At 38.0% G+C, this 18,042-nt stretch overlaps 1 protein-coding gene across 1 annotated transcript in view; it reads right to left on the reverse strand.

The window, feature by feature from the left end:
• KIAA1109 (KIAA1109 ortholog) overlaps window positions 1-10,844 on the reverse strand; it is a 205,648-nt gene extending 194,804 nt beyond the window's left edge. The window contains exon 1 of the mRNA XM_044912884.1: window positions 10,760-10,844. The gene's annotated coding sequence lies outside the window, so the exon portion shown is untranslated. The remainder of the gene's footprint in view (window positions 1-10,759) is intronic.
• Between the last annotated feature and the right edge of the window lie 7,198 nt (window positions 10,845-18,042).

The following is an 18,042-nucleotide window of genomic DNA, read 5'->3' on the forward strand; positions in this document are numbered from 1 at the left end:
ATTATGGTATGCTCTACTGGGAAATAATATCCAACCTTTCTGAAAGAATGAGATGGCTCTATATGGGCCGACAGAGAGAAATGTCCAGGATGTATGTAATGTTAGCAGGGAAAAAGCAAATTGAGAAACAAAATGTATAGTATTCCACTTATGTTTAAAAGAAAAAAGACTATTATGTATGTTACATGTATAATCCTATATCTACACATATATGTATATATGTGCACATACATGAAGTGTGTGTGTGTGTGTGTGTACACTTTTTTAAATCTGCAAAAACACTAGCAAAGCCATGAGTGGTTACCTCTAGAGAGAGCAGTGAGAAAGATCTGGAAGGAAGGAAAAGAATCAGTGAAGCAGGACTTTCACTTTTACTCTTGATACTCTTGGTATTATTTAAATATTTTACAAGTGGCATATAATACTTCTATAATTTAAAAAGAAAAAGGGAGAGTGGTAGCTGGAAGACAGGAAATGACAGTTCAGAAGGAGGCTTTTTTTACCCAAGCATGTATCTCACAGCCTCTCCTTACAAATATGGCCAAGGAACAGGTATCTCCCAACCCAAAAGTAACAACTCAGTCATCTGTCATTCTACCATCATGTCTTTCTTCAGTTCTTAAATGCTTATCTTTTTAAAAAATTAAAATGCAGATACTGAGCAATATCAAACTCAAACTTCAAAACAACATCAGAAAGATCAGTTAATACCTTTGAAAAAATTATTTGAATTGAAAGCCTTGAGTGTAAAAAATGGAAGGAAGAATAGCTATACTGTTCTAGAAAGGGGCAGCAGGTAAGCTGCCATCAAGAAGGAGGTAAAGAACACTAAAAGGAAAGAGACTGGGCAAGGGAGAAGGAGACAGTTATCAGAGAAAAACAGTAGGATCAAAAGAGCCTAAAAAGGGGGCACCTGGGTGGCTCAATCAGTTAAGTGTCTGACTCTTCATTTTGGCTCAGGTCATGATCTCAGAGTCCTGGGATTGAGCCTCATGTTGGGCTCCACGCTCAGCACAGAGTCTGCTTGTCCCTCCCTCTGCTTCCCCCCCACCCCCGTTCATGAGTTCGTGCATGCTCTCTCTCTCTCTCAAATAAATAAATCTTAAAAAAAAAAAAATCCTAAAAAAAGGTGTGTGGGGAGGGCGCCTGGGTGGCTCAGTCGATTAAGCATCCAACTCTTGGTCTCAGCTCAGGTCTTGATCTCAGGGTCATGAGTTTGAGTTCAAGCCCTGAGTTGGGCCATTATATGGATTAAGAGCATAGATTCTGTACTAGACTATCGTTCTAACATTATAGCTGTGTGACCACAGACAAGTTACCTAACCTCTCTGTGCTCTATTCCCTCATCTGTAAAACAAGAACACTAACAGTACCTATGTCACAGAGCTGAATAGTGAGAATTGATGAATTCATATATGTAAAGCATTTAGAATAGCACCCAGCACATAGTAAATAATACACTGTATAAATGTTTGTTAATGGCAACCAATGCTTTAGTGTCTTGCTCATATACTGTTGGCATTCACCTCTACACAAGAAGACTGCTCATTTTGAACACCTATAACATCTTACTGAGGACTGCTTTTTGACTGCAGAAACAGCTCAGCTTATTATCAGGACAAGCCAGAAATGCCAGAGTTAATGTCAATGATGGCTCGCAAAGTGTTGGATGAACACCTGCAGCTTCCTTGCTCTTAGTTTGGGATAACTCTGAGGAGCATTTCATTTGGTCTCCGAGGGTTCACCAACGGTAGTGAGCTCCAGATGCCCACAGCAGTAACTGCTAGAAGAATACCCTTTATTGACTTCAGTCCCTTTCCTTTCTTACTTCCCCATCCTCTACCAGTGTTTCCTATGATCACTTCCCAAATAAACTACCTATACTTGAATCCTTACCCAGGTTTTATTTCTGAGGAAACCCAAACTAAGGCACTATTTTTTTTTTAATTTGTTACCAGTCCTATTAAATCTGAGGACAGTTCCTTTTACATGAAAAAAGATTCTGTACTTAAAGAGATCATGAAATCATACGATTTAAAGGACACAGTATTAAATATTTAGTATTTTTTAAAGTTAGCTTTAATTCAGGGCATATATATATGCTGGGTTTTGGAACTGGGTTTTGACAGAAAGAGAAACATTTCCTTCATCTGAACAGGAAGAAAGAGGAAAGGAAAGACCCAGATATGGGGAGATTTGGTGACGGAAAGATGAGAGAATCTGATGGCTTCTATGTATTTTTGAAAAAGTCACATTCATATTTATCTAAAACCTCTTCTATTTCATTCCATTTTTTAAAAAAATTTATTTATTACTCCCAGTTTTTTGGCTCTAATCCCATTACTTCTACAGTTCCTGTTCCTCTTCTATTTTTCTTCATCTTTAATTTGTGTTTATAATGGCTGTCAGAAGAATAGGCCTAGGGTGGTAGATGAAAGGAAATATGGATGAGAGGGCCTTCATCACCACAGCTTACCCCACGTCCTCCACCTCCACTCTACCTCAGCAATAATTATTTGATCAGAAAAGGGGAGTGGGGGGAACTGGATGATTTGTGCACCTGCAAACAGCTTCTCAAGAAAACCTCACTGCACTGGTTAATCTTCTTCCAGGGCTGCATGACTCCTCTATAACAGACATCACCCCATAATTTGACAAAGGATTTCAGAAGGAAGGTTTTCCTATATCAGGTTTAAACTGGAATAAGTCTATATAATATTACGTACGATGTGAGAAGACCTGGTTATGAAGAGCCAGAGCTTTCTCTGGAACTGTCATGGGAAAGTATATATTTGATTTTGATTTTTTGTAAGAACATACTTAAGACAGTTGCATGATAATGTAGGGTTTTTTTTGCTTGTTCATTCAATAAATATGCATTGAGCTTAAAAATTCTACAATACAGCAGGCGCCTGGGTGGCTCAGTTGGTTAAGCGTCTGCCTTTGGCTCAGGTCATGATCCCAGGGTCCTGGGATCTAGTCCCACATCAGGCTCCCTGCTCAATGGGGAGTCTGCTTCTCCCTCTACCCCTCCCCCCTGCTCGTGATCTCTCTCTTGCTCTGTCTCTCTCTCAAATAAATAAAAATAAAATCTTTGGGGCACTCGGGTGGCTCAGTCAGTTAAGCATCTGCCTTCAGCTCAGGTCATGATCCTAGAGTCCTGGGATCAAGGCCCGAATCGAGTTCCCTGCTCAGTAGAGAGTCTGCTTCTCCCTCTCACTGCCCCTCTCCCCCAGCTCATGCTCTCTCTCTCACTCACTCTCTAATAAATAAATAAAATCTTAAAAAAAAATTCTACAATACAGCTAAGGAGTTCTGAGTGTTAAGTTTAAGATTTGGAATATTTACAATAATCTCCAATAGGATGTCTGGCAATACAGAAAATGCTAAAGAAAGGCTGTTTGAATGACTACCTGTATCTTAGCAGTTATATCATATTGTAATCATCACTTTAGAAGTCTGTCCCCCCCACCAGACAGCTGTTCTTAAGGATGAGTTTGCCCTACTCATTTAAGTGCCATATCCAACCACATTCCTGTATACAGCAGTCTCTCAATACTTGTCTCAGAAATGAATGAAATAAATGCATCATTATAAAAAGTATATAATTATGAACTATTGCCAAAAATAAGTGAGTATTCCCAATGTACCCAGGGCCAAAGAGAGTGCTAAATGATCTTTTTCACTCTCAAGAAAATCTGGTTTTCATTTGCTTGAGTTTAAGAAGAGGATATTCAACTTTTTAAAGATTTTTTTTTATTATTATTTATTTGAGAGAGAGAGAGAATGAGAGAGAGCAAGCACATGAGAGGGGGGAGGGTCAGAGGGAGAAGCAGACTCCCCGCTGAGCAGGGAGCCCGATGCGGGACTCGATCCAGGGACTCCAGGATCATGACCTGAGCCGAAGGCAGTCGCTTAACCAACTGAGCCACCCAGGCGCCCGAGGATATTCAACTTTTTAATAACCCAATGCCAAATGTAACAAAAATGTGAAAAAAGTTTAATCATTCTCAAATCTCTCACACAACAATGAAGCCACAATTCTTTGAATAAAAGTTGTTCACATATCTTTATACCATTATATTAAAGTTCTCTGGATTTAATTACAGTTCCTTTTCTATAAAAGAAATTTCATGGGTTTTAAGAGTTGAAAAACCAACTTTATAGTTCCCCTTTGAACTTCATCAAGATTGATATTCTGTTCATCATCAGGTAAAATTAAACACCTATTAGAACATACTGCTCATCTCTACTATGGCATAATGACATCCCAAAACAAAAGTAAAACATAAATCAGATCACAACATTTTTATCCAAAATGAAGTTTCAAGAATGATTAGAACATTTGAGCTATTCATTTAGAACACTGACCATTCACCATCTAAAGGTAAATGGTCTGAAACAAATGACTTTGTGATGTTCCTTCCAACTCCATGATGCTACACAAATAAAGTATATAAAATAGAGAAGAACCAACTGCAATTAAACATCTCACATAAATATATAAATTTTACGTTACAAGATAATAATGGAATGTAGTAAAAAGATTGTTATTATCCATTAAACATATAGTGATTTGGAAAACCTTATCTGCCTAAAAAGGTTTACCCATCAGGATACAAGGCCTAAAATTCTACCATCCCTTCCTTTAAATGGAGTATTAACCAAGATTCTCTCTTAAAATGAAAAGTAAAGTATCTCAGTAATAGCTACCATTAATTATTACCATGTGTTATTAGTGTAAATTAATTCACTGGATGACTTTTCTCACTAACAAGCAGGATCCAGGGATATCCTGAAAGGCCCAGGATTCTTGAAGATGGGGGAAATCTTAAAAAGGGGATGGTGGGCAACAAAAGCAAATGGAATTTCCTTAACAGTTTTGGCCAGGGCAGCAGCTTTGTACAATTCAAGCAAAGATATATAATGTCCTATTCTGTTCACTTAAACACGATAGACAATTATCCTCTTAAGTCAAACCAGGTATATAATCCTCTCTACCTAGAAAGGATCACTCCAGGTCCCTTTCAGTCCCAGGATTCTATGTGCAACAAACACAATTCATTATTAACTAACTCTAAAATCCAACAGAATTAAGTAGTAAAATAACATTCTATCAGAAAAAACAGAAATCATCTGGTATCCTGGAACTAGAATAGGCTTTAAAGCCAGATTTGAAAGGGAAAGCTCACTCTATCCCTTTAATTCCTTCCTTAGCCATGATAAAGCTTGAGCAAGTTACTGCATCTCAGAGCCTGTTTCCACATGGCCATTTCTTCCTCGAAGAGATGCTGAAGGCATTAAAAACACAAAGCAAACATAAAATTCACAGTACAGTGCTTGACAAGAAACACAACAGTGGTAGCTAAGCTACTGTTACTAATGTTCTTTAAAAAAAATCAGCTTTACTGTAACTTTTGCATCTAATGTGAAATAAAATTTTGTTACATTGTATACATCATGTAAAAAAATCAGCTCAACAAAAAAGGTGAGATCTAAAAAAACCAAAAAAAACCCAAAAAACAATAAAATGCATACCAGTAAACAATGACTAAAATGCATCTCATTCCTTACAATATATAAGAAAAATACATATATGTAACTAAATAACAGAGTTTTACAAAAAAAAAATTAGTTGGCATAAATATCAAGGAAGTATTACGTTAATATAAATAATATAGTTCTACAAATACCAGTGAGCATGATTCTTAGAAGCAGATCAAATACCAAAATACACTAGCCACCAGGCAACTATTGCTGAAGAAATATTCAGATATGGTGAGTGACAATTCAAACACTACAAATCCGCACACTAAACAAATGCACTTTTTAACTTTGTAATCTATGCTACAAAAATGGTTCTTTATACTATGTATGGAAGAATTTTTAACATATAAGAAACCATATCATTCAACAAAATGTTGCACTTTAGGAAAGCTGACTTCCACAGCCAGAAATTTATGCTGATTTACCTAAATACTTAATAGAAGCAAAAGCAAAACAAAACCAATCTTTTAAAAATCTGTAGAAAACATATCTACTAATAGGGTAAAAAGAACTGACTTTGATCTCTCCAAACCTAGAAGAAACCATGATTTTTAAATATAACCAACTTTTTTTTTTTATTTTTTTTTTTTTATTTATAGGACAGAGAGAGACACAGCGAGAGAGGGAACACAAGCAGGGGGAGTGAGAGAGGGAGATGCAGGTCTCCCGCCAAGCAGGGAGCCCGATGCGGGGCTAGATCCCAGGACCCTGGGATCATGACCTGAGCTGAAGGCAGACGCTTAACGCCTGAGCCACCCAGGCGCCCCTAAATATAACCAACTTTTAATAGTCCACCAGAACTAATTACTACCTTCAACATATTCCTTGATATGGTCAAGTAATACAAAGAGATCAACAGTAACTGCTGAATGAAAGGTTTAATCCTCCCACTTCTACATTCCATACACTGGTTGTGGGGTTTTGTCTTCATTTTTTTGTACTGACTAGTGAACACACTCTCCAAGTTTTCTTTACTTTAATCAAGAATTCAATATATCACTTTCATTTGGATTAAAAATACACCGGAAGGTATAACACTAAAAATCACCAGCAAAGTAAAATTCTATAGGATTTTTGTAATAAACTACTTCCATTTTCCTATCTGGCCCTTAAGCTTCTATGTTCTACCTTATGTCACGTCAGTCAGAAAACCCTCCCAAAAACATATTCAAACTACTTGCCCAACAAAATAGGGTCCTGGATGTGGGGAGAAGGAGAATGAAACTTGCAACATGTGTTTACCAACACTCTCATCATATCAAGTACAAAGAAAATGTTTTTAAATAGCGTGTTGCTATCCAAAGAGCCCACAAGATCCATTTAGTAGCCAATTCCTGTGAGCGGAGAATTGCTACAACTGAAATTGAACTTTCATGTAAATAAAACAACAACAATATATGATTATACAATACTACTGGTTATATCAGAGACAGCATTTTAAATGGATATGGATAGAAAAAAATGGATATAGAAATATACTTTACATATACATAAAAAGTGACAAAGTACAATAAGATCAGTAATCTAAAGTTTAAGCTTTAAACATTTTGGTCAATGCTCTCCTACTCTTTGAAATGTTCATTCCATGGTATTAATTCACCATTAAAATAATAAAAATATAGCTGCCATAACAATGGCTGTAACATTTATTCAATGCTTGCTGTGTGCTAGGCACTGTTCTAAACACTTTATGTGTATTTCCTCACCTAATCATCACAAATAACTACTCATTTATAATTCTCCATTTTACAGATGAGAAAACTATGGCATTGAGAAGCTAAGCACAAACACAGTTAATACATGGCCTCAGTAATTATCTCTTCGTTTTCAGTTTCTTTATATGAAAAATGAGTTCCTTCCTCCCAGCTTTACATTTACAAGCTAATATGAATGCTACCAAAATTCATATTTTGTTATAAAAAATTCATATTTTGCACACTATGGAATTTTTTTCTCCTAAAAGGATCCTCCATTAAATCAAAGGTCAACAAGCACTTTTTAAAATAACCCTAACTGGTAACACATTAAGTTATGGAGCCTGATTAGCAGCAAAGAAGGCCAAATTATAAAGTGAGCCAAATCTGACTTAACCACCTCCCCACTTTTCTAGAACCTCTGTCTCACCTGGTCATAAAGGCTATATTTTTGTACTTTCAAAGAGCTTATTTGACCCTACAGAATGTGACAATTGATAAAAGATGTATGGTAGTTTTATAATGTCTAAAAATCCCTTAATATTCCTCCCTTCAAGAGGTCAAACTTAATTTCCCTCTCAAGTGTGGGCTGGACTTAGTGATACAGTTTCTAAAAGAATATGACAGAAGCAATGGTTTGTAACTTAAGTCAAAAATGGCACCACAGCTTCCTCCTTGCTCTCTCTCTTAGATAATCTGTTCCAGGGGAAACCATCTGCCTTGTTAGGACACTTAAAAAGCCCTGGAAAGGTTCACATGCTGAGGATTTGAGGCCTCCAGCCAACAGCCATGTGAGTGGGCCATCATGGACGTAAATCCTTCAGCCGCAGTTGAGATGACTGAAGTCCCAGCCAAGATTTTGGCTGCAACCTCCTGAGAGACCCTAAGATCGGAGGAAACCAGTTTACGCACTCCCAAATCCAGATCCACAGAAACTGAGATACTAAATATTTTAGACCACTAAATTCAGGTATGATTTGTTACTCAGCAATAGATAACTAATACAAAGTATGAGAAAAGTAATTTTGTAAGATATCTGCAAGTATTCTCTACCCTAATGGTTCATACCTGCCATGTTAAGCTAAACTACTGCACTCTACTCCCCTCCAACTTATCAAAAGATGAGGAGTAATAACACACCAAGATTACCAATCATATGAGTGAATCATTTCCTCTCTCTACTATAGGTGGGAGTCTCCTGCATGAACTCTGTGGAGCAACCTCTACCCTGCCTCCTACAAAGGAGGATCTGTATCCATAATCATCACCACCTCCTTAACTCCTATCTCAGTAGAAGTCTATCTAAAGTACCATTGAACTGCATCCTCATATTCCACCCTTCCAGCTTAGTAGTGATTAATTATTCTCCCTCATTCCTCTGTCTTCAAATTTTATTTCTGATGGTTTTTTATCCTCAGCAAATAAAGATTATAAATCATCACTCATACCTTTAGAAAACAAAAACTCTCTCTCAAACTCGTATCTCTAGCTATCCTCTCTCTATTCCACTTAAAACCAAACTTTCTGAAAGAGTAAATGACATTAGCTATTTCAATTTTCTTATCTCTAACCCAGTGTGAACTGGCTCCACACATATAATTGTTCTTACTCAGGTCAACAACTTCTTGATGTTCAATGGATACTTTTCTTGTCCTCATTTTATTTGATGTCTCAAAGATGCTTAATATTCATTCCTTTTCTCCAAACTCAGTTCTTCCACTGACTTCTGTGATTCTCCTGCTTCCTTATCTACTCACTCATCTCCTTTGAAGTGTGTTTTCCTTCCATCTGATTTATTAGTGTTCCCCATCCTCATTTCTCTTCTTTTACTCTACATTTTTTCCCTAAGTGATCTCATCCAGTCCCACTGCTTTTAACCAGCAACTATAATCTGAGACTCCAAATTGTATGTCTCCAGCTGGGTGTTCTTAACTAAGATCCATATATACAACTTCCTAATGACATTTCTTTGAAGTCACAGATGCCTCATAACAGCCCCAAACTGATCTTCTCCAACCATGTTCCCCAATCTACTGTTCTTTGTATACTGCCATAGTAAATGGCGCCAGAATCCACTCAGTTTCCCAAGCCAGATATCATATAATTCAGTTCACTTATCTTTCAAATATTCATTAAACATTACTTATGTGCTTGAACATGACAGTGACCAAAAACTTTCCTGACTCTACTTTCCCTCAAGCCCATTAAATCCTACCCAGTACATCTCCTTTGCATCTATCTAATCCATCTCCATCCAAAATTCCCATCTGCATCGCTGTACTTCTGGTTCTCATTTGCCACCTGGATTATTACAACAGCCTCTAAATGATCACCACTCTGCCAAGTTCATCACTCTCCAATTCATCACCAAACTGTTGCCTGACCATGTCACTTTTATTTGTTATTTACAAATTGCCTGAAATTTTCTCAAATTAAAGAGTTTTCTTTTTTTTTTTTAAAGATTTTATTTATTTATTTGACAGAGAGAGACAACAAGAGAGGGAACACAAGCAGGGGAACGGGCAGAGGGAGAAGTAGGCTCCCAATTGAGCAGGGAGCCCGATGCGGGTCTCGATCCCAGGACCCTGGGATCATGACCTGCGCTGAAGGCAGACGCTTAACGACTGAGCCACCCAGGTGCCTCTAAAGAGTTAATTTTCTTAACCTCTCATGAAATTTTTTAAATTTCAACACTATCATTAACATGAAAAAAGTATGCTAAAATGAAGTCTATAAGAATCCTAGTATCCCACTGTACCTTAAAGTAGCACTAGTGGAGTACCTTCATTTATTAACTAAAATTATGAAAGGCTTATTATAAATACAAACATTTACCATAGGGGTAGTGCTGTTTTCCTAGTCTTTTACATAAACCAAAAACATGTTTGCATATAAAACTCAAGAAAATGTATGGTATTTCACAAAAATATTACCTTCTAGAAAAAATCCTCTACTCTAGACTCTCCAGGGCCATGATAACCACTATTCTAATACTAAAAACCTGAAATAATGCCTGAAATAAGGTATATGGTTCTCAATAAATATCGAGGAAATGAATTAAGTTTTTCTTCATCATGTTTAACCATGTTTTCTATTATGCTCCATAGAACTCATAGTAAAAAATATACTTGAGTTCAATCATACCCAGTATTCTGAGAAGAACAAACCAAAGGTCAACTAATTTTCTTCATTTCTTTTTAAAACCCTTTATAACATAGGCAGATTAATGAGCAAGCAAAAGAGAGGAAAAAGTGTTGACACTTGATCAAGAATCAAGCCAAAGTTTCCCTTGGCTTTCTCCTGCCAATATACAAGCTAAGCACATAACTTAATTGTCAGATATCAACAATTCAAAAGTCAGGTAAAATGAATGGCAAGTCACGTTATACAGCCCCCCAAACCCCCACTCCTTGACCATTTAAGCAGGTTAAAACACAACTGAAGCAGAAAGTCAGATTTCCTCTACCTCAGCTTTAATTGGAAATTAGATTTTTTTAAAACTTAGCCAAAATACTTACCCAATTTTTTTTTTCAGAGTCTGCAATGTTGTTTTGCTTCCTCCTTATCTTCAGAAGGTCCACCTGCAGCGTTTCATCTTAACAAACCTGACAAGAACAACATTTAATCAACATACAAGATAAGATAGTCTGGCTATACCATCATTTTCACCACTTCAGATTAAATTATTTGATTTCATGCGTGCAAATGCACACATGTGGAAAGTTTTTAACGTTACTCCAAAATTGCATTTCCTTCTTTAAAGTTTCCAAAGAAGAAATACTTCTAAATCTAGAATAAGACCAGTTGCCAAACTACACCATTCCAAAGGTTTCAAAACCACTACAACTACGGTAAGAGCATGATTTGGGTAGTGAGAGGGTTGTAGAGGTCAACTCCTACCTTAAAAACATACTCAAGGGGCACGTGGGTGGCTCAGTCAGTTTAGCATCTGACTCGTGGTTTCAGCTCAGGTCGTGATCTCAGGCTCATGAGAGCAGCCCCACCATTGGGTTCCACACTCAGAGTCTGCTTGAGATTTTCTCTCTCTTCTGCCCCACCCCCTTGGTGCACTCTCTAAATAAATAAATAAATGAAATCTTAAAAATATATATATACTCAAAGTGTGGCCTTAAAAAAAGTTGTTCTCTCAAACTGTTGGGTCTTTGCTGGCAAGAATGATGTCTCAGTTTCCTTCCAATTCCAAGCACCTGGCACACTACTCATTTAATGAAAACCACTTTGAACTCTTAAGACACTTGGGAGATGATAAAGCATACTGATTAAGGGACTGTAAACTGGAGTCAGATTACCTAGTTTAAATCACAACCCTTGACTTTGGACAAGTTGATTTTTAGGGCTGTGCATTTATCTATGAAATGATAATGATAATGGACCTTACATGATAAGATTGTTACGATGATTAAATGGGATAACATGCATATGAAATATGTACCGCTCAACAATTATGTAAGATAAATGTTCTGGTTAATTCATCTATTTTTATGTTTAATGTTTATGGTTAACTTAGAATAAATCAGCTTCAATGCCATGCAAGGAGTCAAAGCAGCATGAAACCAGTTGAAACTTACACGCCTGGATAGTTAAAAAACAACAACAACAACAACAACAAACCATGATTTCCTTTTGGAGGAAATTTACATGAACTCTTTCCATTTAACAAGCGTCCCTAACTTTCTACTGTCAAAACTAAGGCAAATGGAGATGGGAGTTAGGTGTCGGGAGTGGGTGGGAGACAATACTCTGCAAAAGGAAAATCAACTTCCTTTCACCCTCCTTTGACCAAAGATAACGTTTCCGCTGAAATGTACTCTTCAATAGTGTAGACTCGGCAAGCACCAATTCAGAATACAAAACACTCCACGCCTGAATTGGAAAGAGGAATTCTAAGGCTCCACCGCCCTTGGTCAATCGACCCTACGTTAAGCAGTTCGGCTCCGCAGCATCCCGGAGCTGCTGTAAAGGCTAAAGCCGGAGCCTGCAGGTGCACTGACCTTCCCGCCCGCCGAGTCCACACACCAGCAAGTGGGCGCCGCCCACCCGCCTTATCACCATCCACAGAGGCCGCTCCCGTGTACGCGCCCCCAAAAATCTGACTACAATGGCCCTTCCAGGCCTTCCCACTGACCTCCGACACCAGGTCTACAGGTCCCGGTGCTGTAGAAGAAACTAAGAAATGAGTCGACACCGCAACAGACAACAGCGGTGAAGCCAAACCTCCAGACTCCCACCCGGCTGAGTTCCAGAGATGACGGAAAACTGCTGCTCACCCTAACCCTGCCCAGTCCGACCCCGTCCCCTCACCTGGGTGAGCGCCGGGGCGGCCTGGAACCGCTCCGGTCTCTCTCCGAGGGACGCCAAAGGCCTCGGGCAGCGGCAGCAGCGCCGAGCCGGACCCGGCCCGCGAAGCTCTGCCCGCGCCCACAACCCTCTAACCCCGCCACCCCGGCCAGCTGCCACAGGTCCGGCCCGGGGGCCCCAGCCACTGACACAGAGGGGCGGAGAAGGATGGGAGGGGTCCCAGCCGGGGCCAGGCGTCACTGCGACTGCGTCAACTGGTAGCGTCACACGTCATGGCGCCGGCACGCCACCCAAACCCCACCCAGGAATCTGCGGCGTCCCACCTCTTTCCTCTCCGCCCCTTTCCCTCCTCCCCGGGCTGGGGGTGGAGTCTGGATCCTGTGGCGGAGGTCAGGGGCGGGCTTGAAAAAATCACCTGCAAGGGGAATGTCAATGAATGGCCTTCCTGAGGCCGGGAGACAGAAGCACAGAAAAGAACAAAACGCTGACAAAAAGGAGAATCAGACCGGTGCTATGAAGTGAAATGAATCCGCTCGGAATAGAGAGTAATACTTTTATGACCTTATCAATACCGGGACTTTGATTGTATGAAATGAAACTACATTGAATCAATTGAGTCTGTTACTGTATTAATGAAAAGTGGTTTGATGCTCACCACTTTTAAAGAGAAAGACTCTTCATATTGTTCAGCGGGTGGACCAATGCAAACGACTTTCTGGAGTTCGAAAATTATCTCAGATATATTGCGTACTTTTTATGTACGAATTGTAATAGGAAGAGGAAAGTGGAAAACAGTCTTAGCTTTATGGAAGTTTGTGACTGCTTGGGACAGATGTGGAATATGTACAGAAGACACTAGAAATGCACACAGTGATATGCAAGCAATAGCAAACAGAGTGTTAAGCATGGGCCAGGCACTGTTCTAAGCACTTTATATTTATTGATTCATTTAATCCTCCCCAAACCCTGGGAGATAGTACTCTTATTATCCCTTCTATTCCCATTTCACAAATTAAAAACTAAGGTACAGAAAGGTTAAATAACTTGCCAACTGTACCTTAAATACTAAGGTACAGAGAGGTTAAATAACTTGGAAGGCTAGGGGTTGAACCCAAGCAGTGTGGCTCCAAAGTTCATGCTGTTAAGCATTACTGTCTAATTTATCCTGCCTCAAGTTCTAAATGTCTAAAACTCTAGTTATGACTTCCTTCCTGAGCTGAAGTACTGTATCTCCTAACGTTTTCAAGTGGGAGTTTTACTCTTACCCTAAAAGAAACAGATGTGAAACCAAATATAAAATAAAGCCAGAAAAGGTTAAACATATGACATACCACATTAACCTTTATTGCATACAAGGAAATAGAGGCCCTGGCAGAAGTGCGTTATGAAAGGACTGGATAAAAGCCAAAAAGAGAAAAACATGCACCTATCTTAGTTACTTCCACCTTCTACCAGGACACACCTACCACCCTTATTTGAATTCCTCTTTAGAGTTTATTTCTCCACTTCTGCAAAGAAATTAATTTCAACAGATTTTTTCAAAATCTGAAAGAATCCCAGTCATTCTCAATTTTTGTTCCCGAGTAAGGCATCAGGACCCCCACATGAATTCAAGTTTGCCACAGCCAAACTACCAACTTTGCCCAAGAGGGAAACTGTCCCAGTATAAATTCTCTAGAAATCTAGAAATTACCTAGATGTGGTTCAGATTCCTCAAATCAAAAACTGAACTAAATTAAATTGCCCTGGAACTAAGGGAAGGAGGGGAGAGAGGAAAGAGAGAAGAGGGAAAGAGAGGAGATGGAATAAATCTCTAATAGCATAATTTCATGTACAATGAAAGGATTATTTAAGGATGAGAGGAATTACTCTCAAAATAATCCACAAAGGTAGCCACCAATTTAACCAAATTTACATTGATATTTTCACCATAAAAATGTTTTACACTAGAGTAAAATAAAATGTGCTTCAAAAATTACATATATATTAAGAAAATTTTAAAAAATTAAATATATGCTAAGTGCCAGGCACTTGGCTAATGCTTTATGGGTATTATTTCATTTAACTTGCACAAGCCCATAATGTAAATGTTGTGAATGAGGAAGTTTATAAAAGTTAAATAACTTGCCCAAGGTCACATAAGCAGAACTTGAACTCTCAAGTGAGTCTAACTCCAACACCTATTATCTTTCACTACTCCATACTAGAACCAAGTTAAAAAAAAATTCTCAAAATGTAAAACCACAACTACTTTACAGATTATTTTAAAACAATGTTAAAACAGCATACTATCTGTATTTTAATGCATAAAGGAATTTACTGCCACCAAATTCAAGGTGTTAAAGTTTTTTGAATGCTTAATTCAGGTTTTTATTTTTCTATCATCTAATAATTTCTTAAAACCGCAATGTCTTGATGTATAAACCTGAGTGTTCCTCAAGTTGTTATACACTTTTTATAACACCAGGATACCAAGTCTGAAGTCATTTCTCACACCAAATCATCATCATCATCATCATCAGTAATATTAGTAAGTCCATAAAAACAAAAAAAAAATCAATAGATTTCTGTATTATTTCACAATATACCTGCCAACTGAAATTATTTTTCTTTCACTTACCACTAGCCAATTCAGGCCACAATTCAAGCTTCTGTCATGCCAACTAGTATCTCAGGAGACACCAATGCTAAAACAAATCAATAAGATTTAAGTCAAATATATTTTAGGAAAACCACAATTACCCACTTTAAAGCTGATAAAAAGTAAAAGGAGCTCAACATGCATTTGGAAAGAGGAAATTTGTACATCTTTTGATATACTAGAAGAACCCAGTTTTCTAATAATGATTTGAACTTTAAAATAGCATGTAATGTCACACAAATCAACAAGTAAAACCACCAACCCATGAGCAAAAAATATGAACAGACAGCTCACATAAAAAGAAATACAAGTGGCCTAAAACAGTAGAAAAGGTGTTCTTCATTCTCATAAAAAGATAAAAGCCAGTTAAAGCTGGCTTTAAAAGTTAAAAAGTTGAGGTACCATTGTTTTTCTTTTCAAGTGGCAAAGTTCAAAAAATTTTGATAACTCAGTATTAGAAAAGGCTTGGGGAAACAGAAACCCCCCATACCTTGCTGGTAGGCATATGAATTGATTTAGCTTCAAAGGAGGGCAATACAGTAATATCATCTTAAAGCTGTCAGTGCTCATATGTTTTGACCCAGCAATTCCACTTCTAGAAATGAATCATACGGATATCTTCACACATGACCAAAATGTACAGGCTATCCATTGCTACATTGTTCATAAAAATAAAAGATTGTTAACAAGCAAGTAACCTTCAATTCAGAAGACTAGTTTGTTTTTTATTTTTATTTTTTCAGAAGACTAGTTTAAAAATTATGGAACATCCATAGAGCTGCAAAAAAAATGTGGTAGCTATAAAAGCACTGATAGGAGATGATCTACAAAGCATACTATAAAAAAGGTGAAGAGCAAAAAATGTACATGTACCTGTGAAAACTAGTAATAGGCCCAGACCTACAAATCTGACTTTATAAACATATTGCTCAAAAAACTAAATTGGACAAAAGTTAAAATTTCTAGTCAATGGCACATAGTGTAAAATAGCACTTATATGCATATATATATATATTTCTTTTAGGCATAGGTTATATATGAAAAAATGGCGAAGAAAAACTGGTATATTGGGGCACCTGGGTGACTCAGTCAGTTAAGTGTCTTCCTTCAGCTCAGGTCATGATCCCAGGGTCCTGGGATTGAGGCCAAATTGGGCTCCTTGCTCAGCGGGGAGCCTGTTTCTCCCTCTGCCCCCGCTGCTGCTCTCGCTCTCACTCCCAAATAAATAAATAAAATCTTGAAAGAAAGAAAGAAGGAAAGAAGGAAAGAAAGAAAGAAAGAAGAAAGAAAAAAAGAAAAACTAGTCTAGACTACCATTGGAAAGGAGAATTAAGTGGATATCCTGGGCCAGGATGAGTTTGTAGAAAGATTTTTTACTGTATTTGTTTATAATGTCTGAATTTTGTAATGGGTGTATGTGTTACCTAAAGTAAAATAAAATATTTCAGTGAAATATGACTATCTTTTTCTTTGGCTCTCCCATCAATTTTTACTTTCTTCCTCCAGACCCGAGATGAATTACATTTTTTTATGTTAGTTTGCTAAGGCTGCCATAACAAAATATCACAGAGTGGGTGGCTTAACCAACAGAAATTCACCTTCTAACAATTCTGGAGACTGCAAGTCCGAGATCAAGGTGTCAGCAAGTTTAGAGTCTTCCGAGACCTCTCTCCTTGGCTTGTAGATAGATACCTTCTTGCTGTGTCCTCACATGGTCCTTTCTTTGTGCAAGCATGACCATGGTGGCTCTCAGAGTATCAAGGACACCAGTCACATTGTATCAGGGCCCACCCTAATAGCCTCATTTTAACTTAATCACCTCTTCAATGTACATATCTCCAAATACAGTCACATTCTGAGGTACTGCAGGGAACGGGGGAGGTTAAGGCTTCAACATATGAATTATGAGGGGACACAATTCAGTCCATAACATTTGACAAACAGGATCTTTTCCTAGAACTAGTCTATTTTTCATTCTTCTACAGTTCTCTGAAATAATACATTCTATATACCTTACTTTAAAACTCTTGTGGGAGCGCCTGGGTGGTTCAGTTGGTTAAGCGTCTGCCTTTGGCTCAGTCATGATCTCAGGGTCCTGGGATCGGGCCCACGTCAGGCTCCCTGGTCAGGGGGGAGTCTGCTTCTCCCTCTCCTTCTGCCTCTCTCCCTCTGCCCCTTCCCCCCCACCGCCCCCAGCTTGTGGTATCTCTCTCTCTCTCAAATAAATAAAATCTTAAAAAAAAACCCTCTTGCTGCTCTTATTTTCTATTTTATTATCTTGTTCATTTATTCTTATCATTCTTTTTTAAAAAGTATAACATTTAAAAATTTTTGTAAATTATCTCTTGATCTTGGGTGTGTTCCAGAAAAAGCTGAATGAAGGGTGGAGTTTTTTTCCCTCATCCCTTAGTATTATTCAAACCCTCTCTTGGCATGTGTGCTAGCCTAAGTGACAGAATCTTATCTCTCTAATAAACTCTCTTTATTGCCTTTGTAGTTACAGTCCTTCTGCAATTCATTAATCATTTATCAGTATATCTCAGTTCATCAGGTCAATGTGAAAAAATTATTTTGAAGTCTTCTTTATTTTGATTTTTCATGTCTCTATTTTCCTTCTTTACTTAAGTCAAGAAATATTTAATATCTGTATGCCAGACACTGGACTAAGCCCTGGATATGGGTACATAATCAAGGTAGACATGGTCCCTGCCCGTGAGGAGCTGATAATCACTGGTAAAGATAGAGAATAAACCAAAAGCTAAATTAAAATCTATCATTGCAGCTTAATAATTCCCTGGTTATATTTTTCTTCCTCTAACACATATTAAGCTCAAATCCTTT

Source organism: Neomonachus schauinslandi, chromosome 2, assembly GCF_002201575.2.
Source record: "Neomonachus schauinslandi chromosome 2, ASM220157v2, whole genome shotgun sequence".
Taxonomy (NCBI): domain Eukaryota; kingdom Metazoa; phylum Chordata; class Mammalia; order Carnivora; family Phocidae; genus Neomonachus; species Neomonachus schauinslandi.